The following is a 23,556-nucleotide window of genomic DNA, read 5'->3' as shown; positions in this document are numbered from 1 at the left end:
GAAAAGTTCAGTTTTCATTCCAATCCCAAAGAAGTACAGTGACAAAGAATGCTCAAACTATGGCACGATTGTGCTCATGCTAGCAAGGTAATGCTCAAAATCCTTCAACCTAAGCTTGAACAGTATGTGAACCAAGAAATTTCACCTGTACAAGCTGGATCTAGAAAAGGCAAGAGAAGGAATCAGAAATCAAATTGCCACATTCATTGGATCATAGAAAAAGCAAAAAAAAAAAAAAAAAAAGAAAAGAAAAAAACCTGAAAAACATCTGCTTCTATTGACTATGCTAAAGTCTTTGACTATACGAATCTCAACAAACTGCAGAAAATTGTTAAAGAGATGGCAATACCAGTCCACCTTACCTACCTCCTGAGAAACCTGTATACAGATCAAGAAGCAACAGTTAGTATCAGACATGGAAAAATAGACTGGTTCAAAATTGGGATAGGAGTATGTCAAGGCTGTAAATTGCCACCCTGCTTTGTTAACTTATATGCAGAGTACATCTTGTGAAATGCTAGGCTGGATGAATCACAAGCTACAATCAAGATTGCCAGGAGAAATATCAATAACCTCAGATATGCAGATGACACCACCCTTTTGGCAGAAATTGAAGAGGAACTAAACAGTCTTTGATAAAGGTGAAAGAGGAGAGTGAAAAAGATGGCTTAAAACTCAACATTCAAAAAACTAAGATCATGGCATCTGGTCCCATCACCTCATGGCAAATAGAAGGGGAAAAAATGGAAAGAGTGACAGACTTTATTTACCTGGGCTCCAAAATCACTGCAGATGGTGACTTCACCCATAAAATAAAAAGACACCTGCTCCTTGGAAGAAAAGCTATGCCAAACCTAGACAGGGTATTAAATAGCAGAGATATCACTTTGCCAACAAAGGCCTGTATAGTCAAAGCTATGTTTTTTTTTTTTCCAGTAGTCATGTAGGGATGTTAGAGTTAGACCGTAAAGAAGGCTGAGCACCAAAGAATTGATGCTTTTGAACTGTGGTGCTGGAGAAGACTCTTGAGAGTCCCTTTTACAGCAACAAGATCAACCAATCAATCTTAAGAAAAATCAACCCTGAATATTCACTGGAAGGACTGATGTTGAAGCTCCAATACTTTGGCTACCTGATTCAAAGAGCTGACTCATTGGAAAAGACCCTGATGCTGGGAAAGATTGAAGGCAGGGAGAGAAGGGGATAACAGAGTTTGAGATGGTTGGATGGCATCACTGACTCAATGGATGTAAGTTTGAGCAAATTTCAGAAGATGGTGAAGGAAGGGAAGCTTGGCATGCTGTAGTCCATGGGGTTGCAAGGAGTTCTACACAACTTAGCAACTGAATGACAAATCAAGTCAATATGAACTCTAATTCTTTATATGGAAGTAGGTGCTCTGTAACCTCTAGATCTCTCACTTGGAATATATGCCAGTCATAATTCAATGAAGGTGGAAAATTCTATGCCTGGTTTTGTTGCATGGCATAAATTTTCATGTCATGATTAAATCTGAAATCTTCAGGATGAAAGAACTCAACACAGTTTTAGGTTTGCTATAATTTAAGAAGATCCATACAGCATCATAGCTCTAATAGGGCTAGTTTAGTAACTAGTTACTACACTACCAGCATTGGTTAGTTTATCTTTAATTCTAGGTTATGATGTTGGACTAGGAAAATTAGCATATTAGGACTAGAATGAGTTTAAGTTCACATACTACTTTTTCCAGAATAAATCTTCTTAGGATATATGAATTCCTGAAGATAATTTCTTATCAAAATAAATATATTTGTAATAGCCAAACTCTGGTTGTCCTTTGATATACATATGTGTGTGTATATAATTTTACACACCAAACCATTCAGAATTTATTGGCATACTACAATAAACATTCCTTTTTAAATCTCCTTCTCATAGTCCCCTCAGACTCAACTCATATTTTCTTGGCTTGTTAGAAATTGGTTCCAAGCTCTGCGTTGGGCTCAATCTTGCTCCAGGTGTCATGCATATCTTTTGACCTTTGGATAATCGAGGCAAGATATTCTCAAGGCAAAAGGCACAAATTCAAGAGGACATGCCCAGTAATATATTCAATAATCAAGCATTTACTTCTCTGTTACTGATTCCATTGCCCAAAATAGACCACATGTCTAATAAAGATTATACATATGGTATATAAGTAAATACAAGTATGATGAGTGTTACAAAATATATAGAGAGTCAGAAAGGGATAAATAATTTAGGTGCAAATACTGTTCTAGGACTGGGACTAGGTATTTAGGGATGATTATTTGATTAAGTGAAGATCAAACTTGAAGGATAAAGGGTTAGTTGTATGGAGATGGGATAAAGAAACAGATTACAAGTTTTAGTTGATAGAATTGCTACTGAGAAGGCCAATGATAGAAAAAGCATAACATTAAACAAAACCACAAATGCTAGACAGAATATTGGCAAGATAAGAGAGTGGAGACTTAGATGATGGCAAAAGACAGATTGGAAATCGAGGCTACTGAGTGTACAATAGGCCACATTTGGGACTAAGGATAGAAAGATACATTGATTTTAAAAAGAGAATTGGAATAATAAGGATTGAAATTAAAAAATCAATGTTCTACCTCTAAAGTAAAGGCCAAAAATAGCTATGTAATTGTGGACAGTGGGGAGCCGTCTCAGTAGGCTTTTAGAATAGTTTGATCAAATAATGCTTGCTGGTTTGGACTGGTTATTAGCAGGAGAAACGAACAAAGGTAGACTTAAATAATGGTAGCAAAACTTGAACACTGGGATTAGGTAAAATCTATTGAGTTTTTAGTATATGTCAAACATTGTGACAAGTGTTTCATTCCTTGCCTAGGTAAAATTTATGGAATTCTTATCAAGTAATTAATCTTCTATATCTAATTCAAGTTGAAAATCTCAAGAACACAATACGTTTGTGGACAGGTGAAGCGTGAACTTAACAGCAACATTCATTAGATTTACCAATAGTTCATATTGACTCAGTTTCCAGAAGTACCTTCTAAAAACATGGACATCAAAGTTATTTATCAAAATGGACTTGCTTCCAGCTACTAGTACCTCATACCACCGTTGCCCCTTCATTGACTTTAGCTCTGAATTATTTATGCCTTCATTTCAATCGTATCTCTGAAAATGCTGCTTTATTTTGTTAAAGCAGATCTTCAATAATGGCTCTTTTCCCTTTCATTGCTTGCACCTTGAGAAGTGCTGCTCGTTGATTGGTGGACTAAGAAACACAAAAGCCATTTAAACTCAAGAACTGAGACACTGATTTTCCATAAATGTCTGATTTACAGAAGACCAAAATTTCTCTCTCAGTCAACAAGCGTCCATCAAGAACCTCTCCCCATCCTCAAGCCAATGGACTTGCTGCTTGCACTCTCTGTAGTCTCCCCTCCCTTTATACTCTTTACTCATAAAACAGCTCACCCCAAACCATCAATGGACTTACCTGTAGTTTTCCACAGTTTGTATGTCCTGAACTGCAGTTCCTCTTCTTTTCCCAGATAAACACAGTTTTTGATAACCCAAGATTGCTTCAGTTTATCTCTTTTTTATTTCCAGTTTAAGTGTATGTTTATTAAATTTAAAAAATTAAGATTCATGTTAAGCTGTTCCTAAATCACAAACTTTTTCTACAACAGGCATATCTATTTATTTCATACAAATTCAATCATATGAATGAAAGTTTACTTAGGAAATGATTTTGAATCTCACTCCATGATAATGAACGAACCAGGTTTTCTTACTCTTACAAACTAAGTTACTAGCCTTGGAAAGCACATGCATCTAATCAACTTCACCAAGTAAACACAATTTTGCCTTCATTTTACCAACAAATAAAGAGAAGGAACAAAATTAGAGTCAGTGTAAGATTTAGTACCATGAATTGATGCATACTGATAATTATTTTTAATAATTTCTTCCCACTTAAAAATTGTCCTTGCTTCCCCAAGGTTCCCAGCTAACACACATTCTGTAATTTAACTGAGGACAAGGCTAAGAGAATGTCTGATTACACTGGATTTATCATTTAGAATGTTTAATTTTGTAAATAATAACAAATAATACACAAACAGATTAAGCATTATAATAAATTTTTTGACTTACTCACCTGAGGGGTCAGAAGTAGGACTAGCTTCAGGCAGGATTCACTCCATTCTTTGGCTTCCTTCTGAGATTCTCTTAGCTCCTCTCCCCTTCACTTTTCAGCATCTTTCTCAGGTTGATTTCCCTTATTATCACAAGATGGTTGTCAGCAACAGACAGAATGCTTTATCATTCAGACACATGAGGACAAAAAGCAAAGCTCCCAATAGTTGCTAAAAACCAACCAACAAAGAAATCCTTCAGCTTACCTTTGATGGGGCAATTAACTAATTACTGAGGAAAGAACAATGTGATAACCCTTGCAAATACAGGCCTGCTGTAAAGGAGTTTCTTAAGCTACATGTTTTAACATTATTTTAATCAATTTTATTGAATTTTTTAAAAAAGCTTACACACACACACACACACACTGATAAGTTACAGTGCTTTTCTATAAAGGAAGTAAAAGTTGAGGCAAAATGATATCCCTGACTTACATAAAATGAAGTATACTCTAGGCAGTCTGCTGTTTTAAAAGTTTTTTTTTTTCCTAGAATGGGAAAAAAATTAGGATACAAGAATCTAATATCTTATTAATTTTGTTAACTTTATATGAGACTTCTGTCTCACTGATTCAAAGTCCTACAGGAGCCATCATTCTCTCTTAAAATATATGTATATTTTAGATACTTTTTCTCTGTTAGATCACAAAAGTGCTAAACTATGAGTGTATCATTTACCTTTCACTGGCTCTCAAGTTAATTTTTGAGTGATAATAATTTAGGTTACATTTCAACCTTGTTAGTGAGGAATTCAGGAGAAACATGTAAGAATTCAGATGCAATTTTATCTTGGCTGTGCTAGGTTGTAAATCAGTAATAGGGTAGTGAAGGGTCCCTGAGTGAAGGACGACAGGGAAAACTAAACAAGACTCACCTAACTGTAAGCTTCCTCTAGCTCAAGTTGCCTTCGGCTTCTCCTGTGGGTGCCTTGAACCTGGAGCCATCTGTGTTGGGAATTGCATCCCTGCAGCTGTTAATAGACATAGGTTTGCTCTTTCCATCTTTGCTTCTTCCCTCAGGAGCTTTAAGGATTCTTTGGCTTTAAATGATGTCTGAGATTTGATTTGAAATACTAGTTTTTAAAATCTTTGTTCTAATGTTGTCTCTTCTGGGTCTGGCCAAAAGTTCATAGGTTAAAGCAGAAGGTTATATAACTCTCTGTTAGATTTTTTTTAACCCTAATTGAAAATTAGAATCACCTGGGAGATTTTGAAACTCCGTTTGCCTTGGCCCCACTGCATTAATTGGTTTCAGGTGGGGTCAGAACATAATACTTCTTAAAAACGTTCAGGTGATTCTAATGGAGGGCCAGGTTAAGAAAGGACCTAATTCTTACAGCAGGACTTGTGAACTCTACCACCAGTGTGGTATCTAGAAATTGAGATGCTCTTTAGTTGCTCTGTTCTTCCTGGACTCCTAGAAATCTTAAGAAATTTAAGGCAAAGTGGTAATTTCTACTCATTGCAGTCTGTATTTGACCTATCAAAGTTGTTGTCACAAATTATTAAGAAGTATGTCTAATATTAGCCTGACTAAGTCTGCTTCCAACTAGATGTCTCATGGTTCTATCTGGCTCTAGATTCACACAACCAGAGCCTATCCGCAAAGGTATAATTTCTTTTTCTCCTTGTGTTTGTATATTTAACCAAGATGAATAGAGAGTAGGGTGGTTGATTTTTTCCACGTAATCATATTTTATGATTTTACATGGTCCAGTATTACTGAAAATTATTTGAAATGATATTGTACAGTATGCATTATAATGAAATTATTCCTTTTATTAGATGCATCATGTCAATTTTTGCTGGTACACATTTTAAAAAATGGCTGCAACATTGATTTTTTTCCCTTCTGGCATACTCAAAATATATAAGCACCTTAAAAGATCCTTAAAGGATAATAACATGTATTTTCAAGTTGACTCTAGGTAAAGTTGAGTGTTATAATTTTATAATGTCAATTAGAAGATAGATTATAAATGACATTTTATTGTTTGTTTAATTAGTCTTATTATTCTTGTTTATCATCATGCTTATATTTTATTTGCAAACTGGTCATTTACAAAGCTGCAAGCAAGTATTGTCTGCTTCTGTTCTTAACTAACTTGAAGTTTTCTGTTATTTAATAAACTAAAATTCTCTATTTTTATTTTTATAAATTATGTTGTCTAAATTTTCTGTTTTAATATATTTTAAAATGTTTATATTTTTCATATTCGGCCTTTTCACTTTGTTAATTCTATTGAAATTTTTGTTACTATAATATTTGGGAAGCTTTCTAAAAACTCATTGTGAGGCAAAATGAAAAAAGCTTCATTATATGTGATATAGTTTATGAATTCTTCTTTTTGTCCAGCTGAATTTTTTGTTGTTATATAATTTGCGGATGACAACCCACTCCAGTGTTCTTGCCTGGAGAATTACATGGACAGAGGAGCCTGGCAGGCTACAGTCCATGGGGTTGCAAACAGTTGGACTCTATTGAGTGACTAACACTTTCACTTTCATTAGATGGATCCCCAAATCATTTGATAACAGTATATTTTTCTCTCCAGTGTTTTTATTTAAATTAAAAAAACAAGATTTGCCTTAGATTTAAAGCAAAAACAATAAGGTTCCTATTAATTTTTAATATTTAAAGTACATTATTTCTTCTTAAATATTACTTTGTCTATTTTATTTCCTAATTTTATTCCATTTTATTGCAGGACTTTTTCTTTCTTTTAATTTTAGCATATCAAAATAATTTTGTGCAGTTATTCTTTTGAAGTTGTCAAAGATTATTTTAATCAGTGATTTTATATTTCACTTAGCGTAACAAAGGATGGAGCTAGAGAAACTCTTTTTAGAAACTGGAAATAAACTTTCTGTCAGTGTAAATATTCCATATTGCCATAATGTCTTTAACGTTTCCTCTCTTTATGCACATTTTAGTGACAGAATGGAGGGAAACATCAGAAATTGCTATTTATACTATTTATACTGGAAATCTACATGCTTTTTACAGAGTTTGTCCAATAGTCACAATGTAAAGTGAAAACTCAACAACTTTCTTGATAATTTGCATAAAATACAAAATAAATTATGCCAGATTTGCACCCAAAATTTAAAAAACTGAGTTGTATACTTTTTAGGGAGAATCATTTACTCTTTAAACTCTATCTAATATCTCTTTAACTTATAGAATACTATTTAGGAATGATTTCATCATGAAGGATGGGACTTGGTAGCATTGAGCTAATGGATTCTTGACATGGCATTATCTCTCTTCCTACTTAGTTTCCTAGTCATGTTTCTGTAACCAAACATCTAATTGTTTATAATATGCCACAAATATGATCAAGTTTTGCATATAAATATATAGGAACTTTTTGTGATGTTTTACACACAATTATTAGTTACCCTATAACTAAGATCAAAAGTGGTTTCAGGAAGATGAAATCTGGAGGATTTTATTTTAAATGTAAAAGTTTCAACTATAAAACACATAAGCCAAAGGAAATTTTCAAAAATTTATTATGCTTATAAAGATGAAGAGATGAAATATTCAGAAAATATTTTGGCATTTTCCTTTCTTATTTTAAGGGACAAAATGTGATCTATCAATTCTATAGGTAAAATTTAATAATTTAGATGATGTAATTTCCTATGATTATTATTAAATATAAGGAGAGAAAATAAAATATAAATTGAGGCAATACAGTTTAAATCTTAAAAATACTCTCCTCTACAAAGTTGGTAATAAAAGCTAATAGGACAAATATGGGCAAAATATAAAAGGTTAATCTATCATAAAAATTCCTACCTATTACAAAATTACTTCTTATGAGCAGTAAAAATTTAAACAGAGAAAAACTTTAATAGCAAAATCCTTTGATATTATTTGGAATTCTTTATCAATAATATAATTTTTATCAGTGTCTTGGATTTCAAAAAGTTGTCAACCAGGAGGGAAAGTATATATGACTTTTACATCTAAAATAAATGCAAATATTTAAAAATATTTTTAATTGGAGGATAATTGCTTTACAATATTGTGTTGGTTTCTGCCAACAGCAATGTGAATCAACCATAAGTATACATATATTCCCTCCTTCTTGAGCCTCTCTCCCAGCCTCCAACCCACCCCTCTAGGCCATCACAGAGCACCAAGCTGAGCCCCCTGTGTTATACATAAAGGCAAATATTAAGTCAGAATCAATAGACACACATTTTAAGTTTGTTTTGGCTTACCTCAGGGACTTTTTTCCTATATTTGTTCTGATTCTGTAGAACCATCTAGCCACAATGTGCTCTGATACATTTCTCCCACAATGTTAAGCTTGTTCTGAGGGGGAAAAAAAATCGATGTTTTCTGTAATGTTTACATTAGTATGAACTGAAAGCCATTTATTATATTCTTCAAGATCTTCCCTTCTATTACACTGACATCAATTAACAGTATACAGAGAGTTGGTAAACTGACATATTTCATAAAAACTGTGGCCATTGTCAGGATTCAGAATTATTCTTTTTTTTTCCTTCTTTGGTAGCACCTCACAGCACATGGAAATTCCCCAAAGAGGGATCAAACCCATGCCACAGTGAAAACCCAGACTCTTCACCGCAGAACCACCAGGGAGGCACCCAGGACTCCAAAATTATTAGTGCCAGTTCAACACCTCCTCATATGGCTAAATTCACCATATCTGATTTCATTAAATAAACTTCCCCTGCTAGTTTTGGTACAATAACATGTATAATAAGAGTACTTTGGCATGAGTTGGCATCCAGTTAAAATTTTTACCTGAATTTTTTTTTTTCCGTAATGTTTACATTTCTTCATAGGTGAGAGCTGAAGGAATCAAATAGTAGCTTATGCTATTTGTATACAGATATATAAGAAAAGAGAAACTGTATATGAAACATTTATAAGAGAATCATATTTCTTTAGAGAGAAACTAGTTATAGGGGATAATTAGTCAGCAATTCAAGTATATTTTCATGAGCTCATTCTTATTTTGGGGCAAAAGTATTCCATGTAGTTGAAGCTTATTCTGTGATTTCATTGCTTGCCTAACATTATAATTAATTGGGAATTATTTTGTAGAATGTTATGTGCTTCTGCAGAAATTTTAAGGTTTTGAGCAAGTACACTAGCTATACATTTCATGGATTTTCAGATTTGCCATGAAAAATATAGTATTTAAAAACTCCTATTTCAATATATTAAGTTTTTCTGGGAATTCATAAAATATAAATGCATGCAGCATTAGGAATCTATGTGATTACCACTTCTCAATGCATTTATAACCTGTTCTGCCAGCCAAAAATTGAAATAAATTAACCTCTTGAATCCTACTTGAGTTGCAGGGAGCAACTGGAAGGGTATGTAGCAGAATAAAAATTAGTTTGAGATACTTAACAATAGATCAGTATGTTATATTATCCAAAATAATAGATTTCTGTATTTATGAATATGGCATAAAATAAAAATATAGGATCATCTCTAATAAACATATCCTTGGCACTAATGAGCATAGCAAATAGGCTTGTGTGTGTATATTCATTCACATCCCTAATGGATTAAAAGGAAGAATAACTTGTTATAAGAAATGCACAGAAGACCAAATCCCCAGTGGGCTGCTGAATCTCAATCTTTCTATCTTCGCACAGGTTTTCTCTGTGACAGAGTGAACGTATAATCCAGCTTTTTGCTAAGACAGTAAATTCATCTTTTATCAGAGAAAACTGAAATCTTTAAAAAATGTTGTTTAAGGAAATAGGAGATTTTATGAGGGGTAATCATGCTGGATTTAGAAAAGGTAGAGGAACCAGAGATGAAATTGCTAGCATCTACTGGATCATGGAAAAAGCAAGAGAATTCCAGAAAAACATCTGCTTTATTGATTATCCTAAAGCCTTTGATTGTGTGGATCACAAAAAATTGTGGAGAATTCTTAAAGAGATAGGAATACCAGAACACTTTTTATCTGCCTCCTGAGAAATCTTTATGCAGGTCAAGAAGCAATAGTTAGAACTGTACGTGGAACAACGGACTGGTTCCAAATTGGGAAAGGAGTACTTCAAGGCTGTGTATTGTCACCTTGCTTATTTAACTTACATGCATAGAATGCCATGCAAAATGCCGGCTGGGTGAAGCACAAGCTGGAATCAAGATTGCCGGTAGAAATATCAATAATCTCAGATATGCAGATGACACCACCCTTATGGCAGAAAGCAAAGAAGAACTAAAGAGTCTCTTGAAAGTGAAAGAGGGGAGTGAAAATTCTGGCTTAACTCAACATTTAAAAAACGAAGATCATGGCATCTGGTCCCATTATTTCATGGCAACTAGATGGGGAAACAGTAGAAACAGTTAGACTTTATTTGCTTAGGCTCCAAAATTACTGCAGATGGTGACTGCAGCCATGAAATTAAAAGACGCCTGCTCCTTGGAAGAAAAGTTATGACCAACCTAGACAACATATTGAAAGCAGAGACGTCACTTTGCTGGCAAAGGTCCATCTAGTCAAAGCTATGGTTTTTCCAGTGGTCATGTATGGATGTGAGAGTTGGACCATAAAGAAAGCTGAGTGCTGAAGAATTGATGCTTTTGAACTGTGGTGTTGGAGAAGACTCTTGAGAGTCCCTTGGACTGCAAGGAGATTCAACCAGTCCATCCTAAAGGAAATCAGTCCTGAATATTCTTTGGAAGGACTGATGCTGAAGCTGAAGCTCCAGTGCTTTCCCACCTGATGCAAAGATCTGACTCATTGGAAAAGACCCTGATGCTGGAAAAGATTGAAGGCAGGAGGAGAAGGGGTCAACAGAGGATGAGATGGTTGGATGGCATCACGGACTCAGTGGACAGGAGTTTGAGCAAGCTCCGGGATTTCAGGATGGACAAGGAAGCCTGGCGTGCTGCGGCTCATGGGGTCACCAAGAATCGGACTGGACTAAGCGACTGAATTTTGAACTGACTTGAATGTCTAAGCACTTCTCCCATCACTAACTATAGATAAAAGAGTTAAAAAGCTCTGAACTGAGACACACTCTGCATGGAGAGCCTGTTCTGTTAAGTGGACAGATATCTAGACAGATGTCATAATATAAATTATGATTCAGGCAATAGCTGTACTTTTGGTCACTGTGGCTAGAGTTGGAAAAATGTAATGTCCATCTATTCCCTTTTCTTTCTTTCTTTTTCTGGAGGTCTTTTGAAATGGACTGATTGCATTTTCTGTTTCAATTCAGATTTGGTTTCTTTTTAGCAAGGCTCAATTTGAGTGCTTGCAGTTTTCTTCAAGACTAATTAAATTGCTGAGGAAATAGATGTCTGGGTCAAATAACATAATATGCCTGGTTAACATGTGTTTTGCAGATTTTAAGCCTGGAGGAAAAACTTAAAATAAACACCAGCCCTCTAAAGATTTGGCAGTGAGATATTTGTGAGAGAAGCACTTACCTAGCATTCTAGCATCAGACCAATTCCAGATCAAAAAGAAATATCCTCACTGCATATATCCTTAGGTAACTCCCTTTTTAAAGGTTTCTCCAGCATTTAAATCATAGAGTTAATCACAGAGTTCAGTTACATAACTATACATTTTGCAACTGACTTATATCTGAATTTACACACCAGGAAGTTACATTAGTCAAAGTTGAATGTTTTACTGGTTCTTTATAGAATTGTTTTTATTTGAGATTGTTTTTAATGAATGAGAAGAGTTCAGTTACATCTGCTTTAAAAATATTGCAAAATAAATGCTTATTGCAGCAATATGCCATACGGTTTTCCTCTTGGACCTTGGCCATCTTTTTGTGTGTGTTTTAAAGTAGATCCAAGGTAACTTGACAAAGATGGCCTCAGTTCTGTTTGTGATATTACTGCAATCTACCTTTGTGCAGTGGTCAGTGGCCTCTTGTTAGTCACATGTTCTTTATAGTTTCCTCAACTATAAAAAATGATCCTGATAGTGACTGGTATTTTTTTTTTAATATGAGTTTACTATTATGGTTTTTCCAGTAGTCATATATGAATATGCTGCTGCTGCTAAGTTGCTTCAGTTGTGTCCAACTCTGTGCGACCCCATAGACAGCAGCCCACAAGGCTCCGCCATCCCTGGGATTCTCCAGGCAAGAATACTGGAGTGGGTTGCCATTTCCTTGAGAGTTGGACTATAAAGAAAGCTGAGATCGAAGGATTGATGCTTGTGAACTGTGCTGTTGGAGAAGACTCCTGAGATTCCCTGGACTGAAAGGAGATCCAATCAGTCCATCCTAATGGAAATCAGTCCTTAATACTCATTGGAAGGCCTGATGTTGAAGCTGAAACTCCAATACTTTGGCCACCTGATGCAAAGAACTGACTCATTTGAAAAGACCCTGATGATAGGAAAGATTGAAGGCAGGAGGAGGAGGGGATGACAGAGGATGAGATGGTTGGATGGCATTACCAACTCAATGGACATGAGTTTGAGTAAACTCCGGGAGTTGGTGACGGACAGGGAGGCCTGCAGGCTGGCGTGCTGCAGTCCATAGGGTCACAAAGAGTCAGACATGACTGTGTGACTGAACTGAACTGAACTGATTACTGTTGTTCAGTCACTCAGCCACATCCAACTTTGTGACCTCATGGACTGCAGCACGCCAGCCTTCCCTGACCTTCACTATCTCTTGGAGTTGGCTTAAACTCATGTTCATTGAGTCAATCATGCCACCCAACCATCTCGTTCTCTGCACCCCCTTCTCCTCCTGCCCTAAATATTTCCCTGCATCAGGCTCTTTTCCAATGAGTTGGCTCTTCTCATCAGGTAGCCAAAGTATGGTAGCCTCAGCTTCAGCATCATTCCTTTCAATGAATATTCAGGGTTGATTTACTTTAGGATTAACTGGTTTGATCTCCTTGTAAAGCAAGATGATTACCTGGCCACCAGTTAATTTTAAAATGGCATTAAATCTTGAACTAATATCAGGTCAATAATTATCAAAACTCAGCTAACATAAATACATTTATGGAGGATTAAGTTAATGATATGCAGTAATTCATTCCAAAATCTACTGTTTTCAAAGCAATTGTGGAACAGACCCAATCCATGAAAGAACATCTATGCATTCAAGGTATGATAGAAATGAGAAACATAGTATTTTTTAATATAAATATGTTCATATTAAAGAAAAATTTTAAGAAGCTTTTTATTTTTTCTTAGTCAATAGTAAAAAAATACAGAATATCTTAACATAGTGTTAGTGAAAATATGAAAAAAAAAGGAAGTGTCATAGAATAATACTATATGTGAAAACAAAAATATTTATTGGCTATACAATAGCCAAGACATGGAAGCAACCTAAATGTCCATCAACAGAGGAATGGAAAAAGAAGATGTGGTACATATATACAATGGAATGTTACTCAACCATTAAGAATTGAAATAATGCCATTTGAAGCAACATGGATGGACCTAGAGAGTGTCAACCATACTAAGTGAGGTAAGTCAGACAGAGAAGAAGAAATATCCCTTATATGTGGAATTTTAAAAAAAGGTGCAAATGAACTTATTATGAAACAGAAAGACTTTCACAGACTTAGAAAATGAATTTATGGTTGTGGAGGAAGGGAAAATTAAGGGACTTAGGGAAAGAACACACTGCTATATTTAAAATGAATAATCAACAAGCACCTATTGTACAGCAGCACATAGAATTCAGCTCAATATTATATGGCAGCCTGGATAGGAGAGGGTTTTCAGGAAGAATGGATACATGTGTATGTGTGGCTGAGTACCCTTTGCTGTTCATCTGAAAGTACCACAATATTGTTAATCAGCTATACCCCAATACAATATTAAAGGTTTAAAGTTTGGGAAAAAAATAATCAGTAGATGTCAAAAATATCATCTTATAGAAAAGAAAAAAATATAGATTTTATAAATAAAACAAAAATAAAAATGTAAATTAAGCAAAAAACAAGACAGTGTAACGGAGAGGAGCATATCATTTAAAAGCAAATAAGTCAATAAATAAAACAAAAATAGTAATATAATTACTATAATAAAGGTATCTCCATATTTTTTAATAATGGTGATGACTCTAGGGTCTAAAATTTGGTTTTAATATATTTTTGTGTCCCCACTCAAGGCACTCTATAGCTATATGATGTTATTAGGTCCCTGAGTTAAAAAATACTGGCATCTATTATTATAGGCAATTTAAAGCCTAGAGAAGACTTTTGAGAGTCCCTTGGACAGCAAGGAGATCAAACCAGTCAATCCTAAAGGAAATAAGTCTTGAATATTCATTGGAAGGATTGATGCTGAAGCTCCAATACTTTGGCTACCTGCTGTGAAGAACTGACTCATCGGCAAAGACCCTTTTATGCTGAGGAAGATTGAAGGCAGGAGAAAAAGGGGACAACAGAGGATGAGATGGTTGAATGTGCCATTCACCAACTCGATGGATATGAGTTTGAGAAAACTTCTGGAGTTGGTGATGGACAGGGAAGCCTGGGGTGCTGGAGTCAATGGGACCACAATGAGTTGGACATGACCGAGTGACTGAACTGAACTGAAGCCTGGAATTAAAGAGCTCACTGTAATAATTTATTTTTATTGAATAATATCTGCATTGACATTTTCCATAGGGATGAAAGTTATAAGGAAGAGCTATATGGGGCTAGTTATTAATTTGAAACTAAGAATAATTTCCTGGGCATTGTTCACAATATTATGTTACATTATGTCATATATTATTTCTTCTTTAGACAGATGAGAGAAATAGCTTTGGTTTTCAACTTTGTTTAATAAAAGAATTAGTGAATAAAATGAATGAATAAATGACTTAGTAAATATAATGAATGAATAAATCTGTTCTCAGCATCATTCAAATCCATGCTGAAAAAAAAAAAAAACCTTGCTGTAATCTTTAAAATTACTCACTTATTTATTTTATCTTTCTTCTTCTTGTTTTTCTTCAGTCATCAATTTTTACTTTATCAGGAATTCCACATAATACTTATAAAATGTTTTTATTTTTTTCTGGATTAAACTAATAAATATTACTATGATGCTATAATGAAGGATTTCTTAATTCCATGGACACTGTGTTGCAGGGGATTCTGAATTCACATATCTGCCTTATTCGTTCAACGGAAATTATTCTCTTTCTCTGTCCTCATCTTAATATCTGATTTCAGTAAACAGTTTAATTTCTTCTGTAATCCCACAGGATCTAACTCCATTTCAGTAATAATTGAAAATGCTATCCAATTACAGTGGATAATCAGGAGGGCAGAGGGCAGAGGCATAGGGGAGATCAGCCTTAATGATTTCCCTAGTTCTGATATATTGATCTACTCCTTGAAATTTAAACCACAATAGTTTTTTTTTTTTTTAATCATTCATTGAAACTCCTAGATAGAAACTATGGCAGTGCTCCAAAAGCCACAAAAGTGAATAGATGCAGGACATACAATTTCACTGTGATAACAGATTAGAGTTACAGGCACACCTCAGGGATATTGTGGGTTTAGTTCCAGAATACCACAATAAAGCAAATATTTCAATAAAGTGAGTCACATTACTTTTTTGGTTTCCCAGTACACATACAAGTTATTTTTGTACCATACTGTAGTCTATTAAATGTGCAATAACATTATGTCTAAAAAACATATATCCCTTAATTAAAAAATACTTTACTGCTAAGAAATTCTAGCCATCATCTGAGCCTACAGGGAGTCTTAATAGTAATCTCAAAGATCACCAGCCACAGATCACCAAAACACGTACAATAATAATGAAAAAGTTTGAAATATTGCAAGAATTACCAAAATGTGACCCAGAGACACAAACAGAGTGAACACTGTTGGAAAAATGGTGCCCATAGACTCGCTCAACACAAGGTTAACGCAAACCCTCAATTTGTAAAAAACTCAAGTTGACAATTTCTGTGAGGTGCAATAAATCTGAGCACAATAAAATAAGGTCAGCCTGTTTATCCTATGGTATCATTTTTATAGTACACTTGAGTTTAATCTTCTTATTATCAGAAATATTCAAACATTTTGTACCTACTGTACATCAAGCCTGGAACCACACAAGACACTTGGTTTGCTTTTTCCACTAACCACTCTAAACTTTGTAGGTTGAAGGAAGGCAACCAAATGTTGCTTTCCCTAAGAAAAAAAATCAAGTACTTTTGGAGTCACTAGTGTTTTCCAAGAAACTTTGCAATAATCATGGCACCTAGTTAGCATAACTTTTCACAAATCACTAAGAGTTGCCAGTCCGGATATTTATGGGAGAAAGGCAACTATAAAGAATAAACAAAGTGGGGGACTGAAACTCCACTTACACTAATGAAGGGTTTTAACACTCCACTTACACCAATGGGTAGACCACCCAGACAGAAAATTAATAAAGAAGCACAATCCTTAACTGACACATGAGACCAGATAGACTTAACTGATATTTATAGGATATTCCATCTGAGAGCAGAAGAATACACTTTCTTCTCAACTGCTTAGAGAACATTCTCTAGGATAGATCCAATCTTGGGAGAAGCCTAAGTAAACTTAATAAAATTGAAATCATATCAAGCATCTTTCCTAACCACAATGCTATCAGATTAAAAATCAATTACAGAAAAAAAAAACTGTAAAAAAACATCAACATGTAAAGGGTAAATAATATGCTACCAAATAACCAATGTATCACTGAAGAAATCAAAGACAAAATCAAAAAATTCCTAGCGACAAATGACAATGAAAACATGATGATCGAAAACCTATGAAATGCAGCAAAAGCCATTCTAAGAGGAGAGTTTACAACAATAATATCCTACCTCCAGAAACAAGAAAAATCTCAAGTAAACAACCTAACCACATACCTAAAGCAACTGAAGAAAGAAGAACAAATACAAACCAAAGTTAATAGAAGGAAAGAAATCATAAAGAGCAGAACAAAAATAAATGAATTAGAAATGAAGAAAACAATAGCAGAGATCAATAAAACAGAAAGCTGGTTCTTTAAGAACATAAACAAAATTGATAAACCTTTAGCTAGACTGATAAAGAAAAAAGAAAAAGAGGACTCAATTTAATAAAATTAGAAATAAAAAAGAAGTTGCAACTGACATCATAGAAATATAAATAATCATAAAATACTACCAGAAATAACTGTGCCAATAAAATGGGCAACCTAGAAGAAATGGACAAATTCTTAGAAAAGTGCCAACTTCCAAGACAGAACCAGAAAGAAATAGAAAATATGAACAGAGGCATCAAAAGTAATGAAATTGAAGCTGATTAAAAATCTTCCAACAAACAAAAGTCCAGGACCAGATGCCTTCATAGGCTAAATCCCTCAAACATTTAGGGAAGAGTTAATAACTATCCTTCTCAAGCTCTTCCAAAAAATTGCAGAGGGAGAAACACTTCCAAGCTCATTCTACGAGGCCACCATCACCCTGATACAAAAACCAGACAAAGATATCACAAAAAAGAAAATCATAGACTATCATCACCTGATGCGAAGAGCTGACTCATTTGAAAAGACCCTGATGTTGGGAAAGATTGAAGGCAGGAGGAGAAGAGGATGACAGAGGATGAGGTGGTTGGATGGCATCAGCGACTCAATGGACATGAGTTTGGGTAAACTCCGTGAGTTGCTGATGGACAGGGAGGTTTGGTGTGCTGCAGTTCATGGGGTCGCAAAGAGTTGGACATGGCTGAGCGACTAAACTGAACTGAATATCACTGATGAACATAGACAAAAATATTCTCAACAAAATACTACAAATGGAATTTAACAACAGATTAAAAGGATCATACACCATGATCAAGTGAGGTTTATCCCAGGGATGCAAGGATCTTTCAATATATGCAAATCATTCAATGTGATACACTATATTAATAAATTAAAGAATAAAAACCAAATAATCTCAATAGATGTAGAAAAAGCTTTTGACAAAATTAAACACCCATTTATGATAATAACTCTCCATAAAGTAAGCATAGACGGAACCTACCTCAACATAATGGGCTTCCCAGGTGGCTCAGTGGATAAAGAATCCACCTGCAATGCAGGAGACACAGGAAATACAGGTTCAATCCATAGGTAGGGAAGATCCCCTGGAGAGGGGCATGGCAACCCACTCGAGTATTCTTACCTGGAGATTCCCATGGGCAGAGGAACCTGGTGGGCTAGAGTCCATAGGGTTGCAAAGAGTCAGACACAACTAAACTGACTGATCATGCACACATACACCTCAACATAATAAAAGCCAGGTATGAAAAGCTGAAAGAATTTTCTCTAAGATCAGGAACAAGACAAAGGTGGCAAGAGTTGGCAGCTCAATATCAAAATACAAAACATCCCAATAAAAAAAAATGGGTGGAAAATTTAAGCAGACATTTCTCCAGAGAAGACTTACAGATGGCCAAGAGGCACATGAAAAGATGCTCTACATCATACATTATTAAAGAAATGCAAATTCAAACTACAATGAAGTGTCATCTCATACCAGCAAGAATGGCTATCATCAAAAAATCTATAAACAATATATGCTGGAGAGGTGTGGAGAAAAGGGAACCCACTTGCACTGTTAGTAGGAATGTAAATTGATACAGCCGCTATAGAGAACAGTATGGAGGTTCCTTAAAGAGCTGAAAATAGAACTACCATATGACCCAGTAATCCCACTCCCAGCCATATACCCAGATAAAACTATAATTCAAAACTTACATGGACCCTAATGTTCATTGCAGCACTATTTACAATAGCCAGGATATGGAAGCAACATAAATGTCCATCAACAGAGGAATGGATGAAGAAGATGTGGTGCATATAAAGGAGAGGGTGGGACGAATTGAGAGAACAGCACTGAAATACATGCATTACCGTGTGTAAAATAGATAGCTAGTGTGAAGTTGCTGTATAACATGGGGAGCTCAGCCTGTTGCTCTCTGTGATGACCTTAAGGGGTGGAATGCGGGGATTGGGAAGGAGGCTCAAGACAGAGGGTATACAATGTATACTTATGACTAATTCATATTATACAGCAGAAACCAACACAACACTGTAAAGCAATTATTCTCCAATTAAAAGTAAATAAAAATAAATTTAAAAGAAGATGTGGTATATATGCATAATGGTATATTACTCAGCCATGAAAGGTACAAAACTGTCATTTGCAGAGATGTGGATGGGCCTAGAGACCATCATACAGAGTAAAGTAAGTCTGAAAGAGAAAAACAAATATTGTATATTAATGCATGTATGTGGAATCTAAAAAAATAATGTAGATGCATTTATTTGCAAAGAAGAAATAGAGACACAGACATGGAGAGCAGAAGCATGGATACCAAGGGGGTGGAGGGAGGTAGGATAAATTAGGAGATTGGGACTAACATATTTACACTACTATATATAAAATAGATGACTAATGAGAACCTACTGCATAGCACAGGGAACTCTAATTGGTGCTCTGTGGTGACCTAAAAGGGGAGGAAATCCAAAAAAGAGGAGACGTATGTGTGTGTGTGTATATATATATATGTGTGTATATATATATGTGTGTATATATATATGTGTGTGTGTATATATATATATATATATATATATATATAGTTGATTTACTTTGTTGTACAAAAGAAATTAACAGTGTAAAGCAACCATACTCCAAAAAAAGGGAAAACATAAATGTTTATTTAGAAGAGTAAATGAAATTGTCAACACAGTTTCAGGTCCCCAAGGGGCTCAGAAATCTTAACCCTGGTAATTTATGTCAATAAATAAAACACATGTGAATCAAAAATCAAAGATACTCTTAACCTTCCAAATCCTATCATGATGTGCCACACATTCAGTCTCTTTAAGTGGAGGAGTTTAGGAATTTTTTTCTGGGATTTGTGCAAATTTTCTATTATAAAACGGTGAGTATCTCAAATGAGTTACCTAAAAATATTTAAAAGACCACAATATATAAATACATACACATATTTTTATGTGTGCAAGTATACACCTGTGTATATATGAGTTTGCACATTTTACACTATGCAAATTGAAAGCAATATTAAATTTCTCTGCAATCTTAGCTCCTAAGCAAAGTTATTATTCATTCCGTCCTCTGGCATGATTACTGGACCATGACACATTTTCCTATTACCGACTGTGTTTGATAGTTTATTGCTGACAATAGCTATCTACTCTGCTCCACCAACCTCCCCTAATACTTTAATTACTTTCTTTTGTTACTAACACAGTTAAAACTTTTGAGATAAATAGCAATTAAAATATACAAATATGTTCAGTGGTAATCACCAGCTTTTTGTCTGACAAGACAAATAATGAGACTTTGACAGCACTAAATGAGTTTACCTTCCATTAGATTTAAATTACAATAGAAACATTTTTTCCAGTGCTAGTTTAAAAAAGTTTTAAAATTCAAGTGAGTTCAGCAGCAACTCATCTCACTTGTGAATGATGAGAATATGCCATTACTATTGTCACTGCAAAGTGACAAAAGCTAGGTTTTCTCAGGACCATGTGAAGTGGAAATTTGGCTGTGTCTAGGTTTAAATAGTCAATACATTAAAATTTATTTTTATTTTATCTTTTTGGAATTTTCAGACAAATGTCTAACTTTGTATTTACAGGTATTTGATTTTTATTAATAATAATTGTAGACAAATGAAAGGCATCATGAAATGCCATCAGTTTGATCTTTGATGAAGAAGGGGTGAAGAGCTAATTTTAAAGCATATGTGGATATTTTTGTAACGAGATAAGGCAATTCTTGGCAAAATATGCCTCTGAAAAATACATGACTATCATCTTGTGTTAGATTATCAACTGGGCCATCTCCCTTTCATCTCATTGTCCAATCACACCCAGTCCTACCTCAGAGGCCAAACTATACCCAACTGTTCTGTCAAAAGTATCTTAGGGACTTCCCTGGTGATCCAGTGGTTGAGAATCCACCTGCCAATGCAGAGGACATGAGTTTGATCCCTGATGGGGGAAGATCCCACATGCCATGGAGCAACTAAGCCTGTGTGCCACAGCTATTGAGCCTGCACTCTAGAGCCCACCGACTGTGACTGCTGAGCCCACATATACAACTACTGAATCCAGGTGCCCTAGAACCCAGGCTCCATAGGAAGAGAGGACACCACAATGAGAAGCCCACCCACCACAACTAGAGAATAGCCAACCCCCACTCCCTGCAAGTAGAGAAAGGCCATGTGTAGCAAGGAAGACCCAGCATAGCCATAAACAAATGAATAAATTAAACACACTTGTGAACATCAACTATTTCCTTCTTTTTTTCCATTATTTAACCATTTGTTTATACATTGTGTCTAGGTTTGAAGATATATCATTGTTTTCCAGCTTTATGTCAAATTTTTCTGTTTATTTAATATGCATGTGAATTATCCTCCCCATGCTGCTGCTAAGTCGCTTCAGTCATGTCCGACTCTGCGATCCCATAGACAGCAGCCCACCAGGCTCCGCCATCCCTGAGATTCTCCAGGCAAGAACACTGGAGTGGGTTGCCATTTCCTTCTCCAATCCTCCCCATAGGAATACATATTTTTGGCCATGACATGACTGAATGCAAAATTCTATGTTTTACAACAATTATTTAATGTATTATCCACGGTGTGTATGTATGCAAGAAATGGTTATCGGTTTGATATTTTTGTGAGGTAGATGAGTAATGAATTTTAAAACATGAATCAATTGCCATAGGAGAAGAAGGATGGATCATTCTTTACATATAGAATGTCAAGTGTATTTATCAGATCAATATATATCTAGTTTGATCAATCAATTTACTAAGCTGAAACCAGGATATTTAGCAGTACAATATTCAGAGAAGCACCAAAGTAATAAATGCACAATAAAAACACCCTGTGTTCAATACAACAGGGCTGAGAATATAGTGCTATGGAAACATATAGAAAAAGATCTTTGTGAAAGTTGTTCCTTACTATCTTTTTGAGGATCAATGAAAAAAGACTGAAGTGTGACATAATGATTTTGAAAGAATATATTTTTCCCTTACTATCATATTTATTACATCCATCTCCACTTTTGAAATTCTTTTATTTCCAGGTAATGGAGCTTCTTGAGCCTTTTTTAATGAGCAATGGCTCTGTTCTGAGTGATATATATATATATATATATATATATATATATATACACATACATATATATATGTGTGTGTGTGTGTACATATATATACACATATATGTACACACACACACACACACATATATATATATATACACGCATATATTTTAAAGTATTTTAGCTTAATTTCAACCCCATGAGCTAGTTACTAATAGTATCTTCAATTTAAAGGTGATACTGATGCACAAATGTTGAATGACTTGTACATGGCCATATTCTAAAGAGATGATGGAGTCCCAATTGGAAACCAGTCAATCAGACACCAGAGTTTGCCTCATAATGTCTACATATCTTTCCTATTCTCCTTTTACATGTTTCATTGCTTTGGGTGCGTGCGTAGCATAGATTTCTATTCCCATTTATCAATGGTAAGCTTATCCCATGTTGCACAACTTCACTTCTGGGGGAATTTATTCATGAGCGTTTCCTACCAACTTGCCTTACAATGTTATCGCTTTGAATTCCAATTGAGCTGGAGAAGCTAAAGATGGAATGCAGAGAATGGGGTATAAATCACCATTCTTGATATTCTTGTCAGGAAATTCTATCACACTTTTTCCAGTCACTCAGGCTAACATGTTCCCCAAACCTCTAGCTATTAATATTCTGTTAATCACTCACTATCAATTTTCTTTCCTATTTTGTATCCCCTCTTCTTGTCAATAGCTTTACTCAGGTCATTCTAAGTTTTTTGTTCCATTAGACTTTTTCCTAAAGGAAAACTGATGCAGTATCACTTTTTACACTGTACTTTCTCTTCTACACCCACCTCCATAAAGAATTACTTTATCTGTTTAAATTTGTTTATCTTTAAATTGGAAATGTGTACCTTTTGACCACCTTCATCATATTTTCCCTCCCTCCATCCCCTGCCTATGGTACCCTGAAATCTCTCACCTCTTTTCTATCAGTTTGTTTGTTTTTGAAGTATAGTTGACCTACAACACTATATTAGTTCCTATGGAGTTGGTGATGGATAGGGAGGCCTGGCGTGCTGCAGTCCATGGGGTCGCAAAGAGTCAGACACGTCTGAGCGACTGAACTGAACTGAACTGATTACACAATATTGTGATTTGATATATTTCTATGCATTTCAAAATGACTACCATAATAAGTCTAGATATCACCTTTAACCAATTAATGCTTTACTTTTTCAAAATAGCAGTCTTGAATAATACAAATATATCACTCTTTTTATAATATTTC

General features: G+C 35.0%; 1 long non-coding RNA gene across 2 annotated transcripts in view; it reads right to left on the bottom strand.

Annotated features, from left to right (window-relative positions):
- Positions 1-3,577: 3,577 nt before the first annotated feature.
- Positions 3,578-23,556, bottom strand: part of LOC145529437 (uncharacterized) — a 198,171-nt gene continuing 178,192 nt past the window's right edge. For both annotated transcript variants that reach the window (XR_014071227.1, XR_014071226.1), the window contains exons 5-7: positions 8,411-8,504; positions 5,053-5,148; positions 3,578-4,261 (exon numbers count right to left, since the gene is read on the bottom strand). This is a non-coding gene — a long non-coding RNA (uncharacterized LOC145529437). The remainder of the gene's footprint in view (positions 4,262-5,052; positions 5,149-8,410; positions 8,505-23,556) is intronic.

This window comes from Giraffa tippelskirchi, chromosome 12 (genome assembly GCF_054371585.1).
Source record: "Giraffa tippelskirchi isolate mGirTip1 chromosome 12, T2T-mGirTip1v1.2.pri, whole genome shotgun sequence".
NCBI classification, from domain to species: Eukaryota; Metazoa; Chordata; class Mammalia; order Artiodactyla; family Giraffidae; genus Giraffa; species Giraffa tippelskirchi.
The sequence above is the reverse complement of the archived record's forward strand: the minus strand, read 5'-3'. Positions and strand labels throughout refer to the sequence as shown.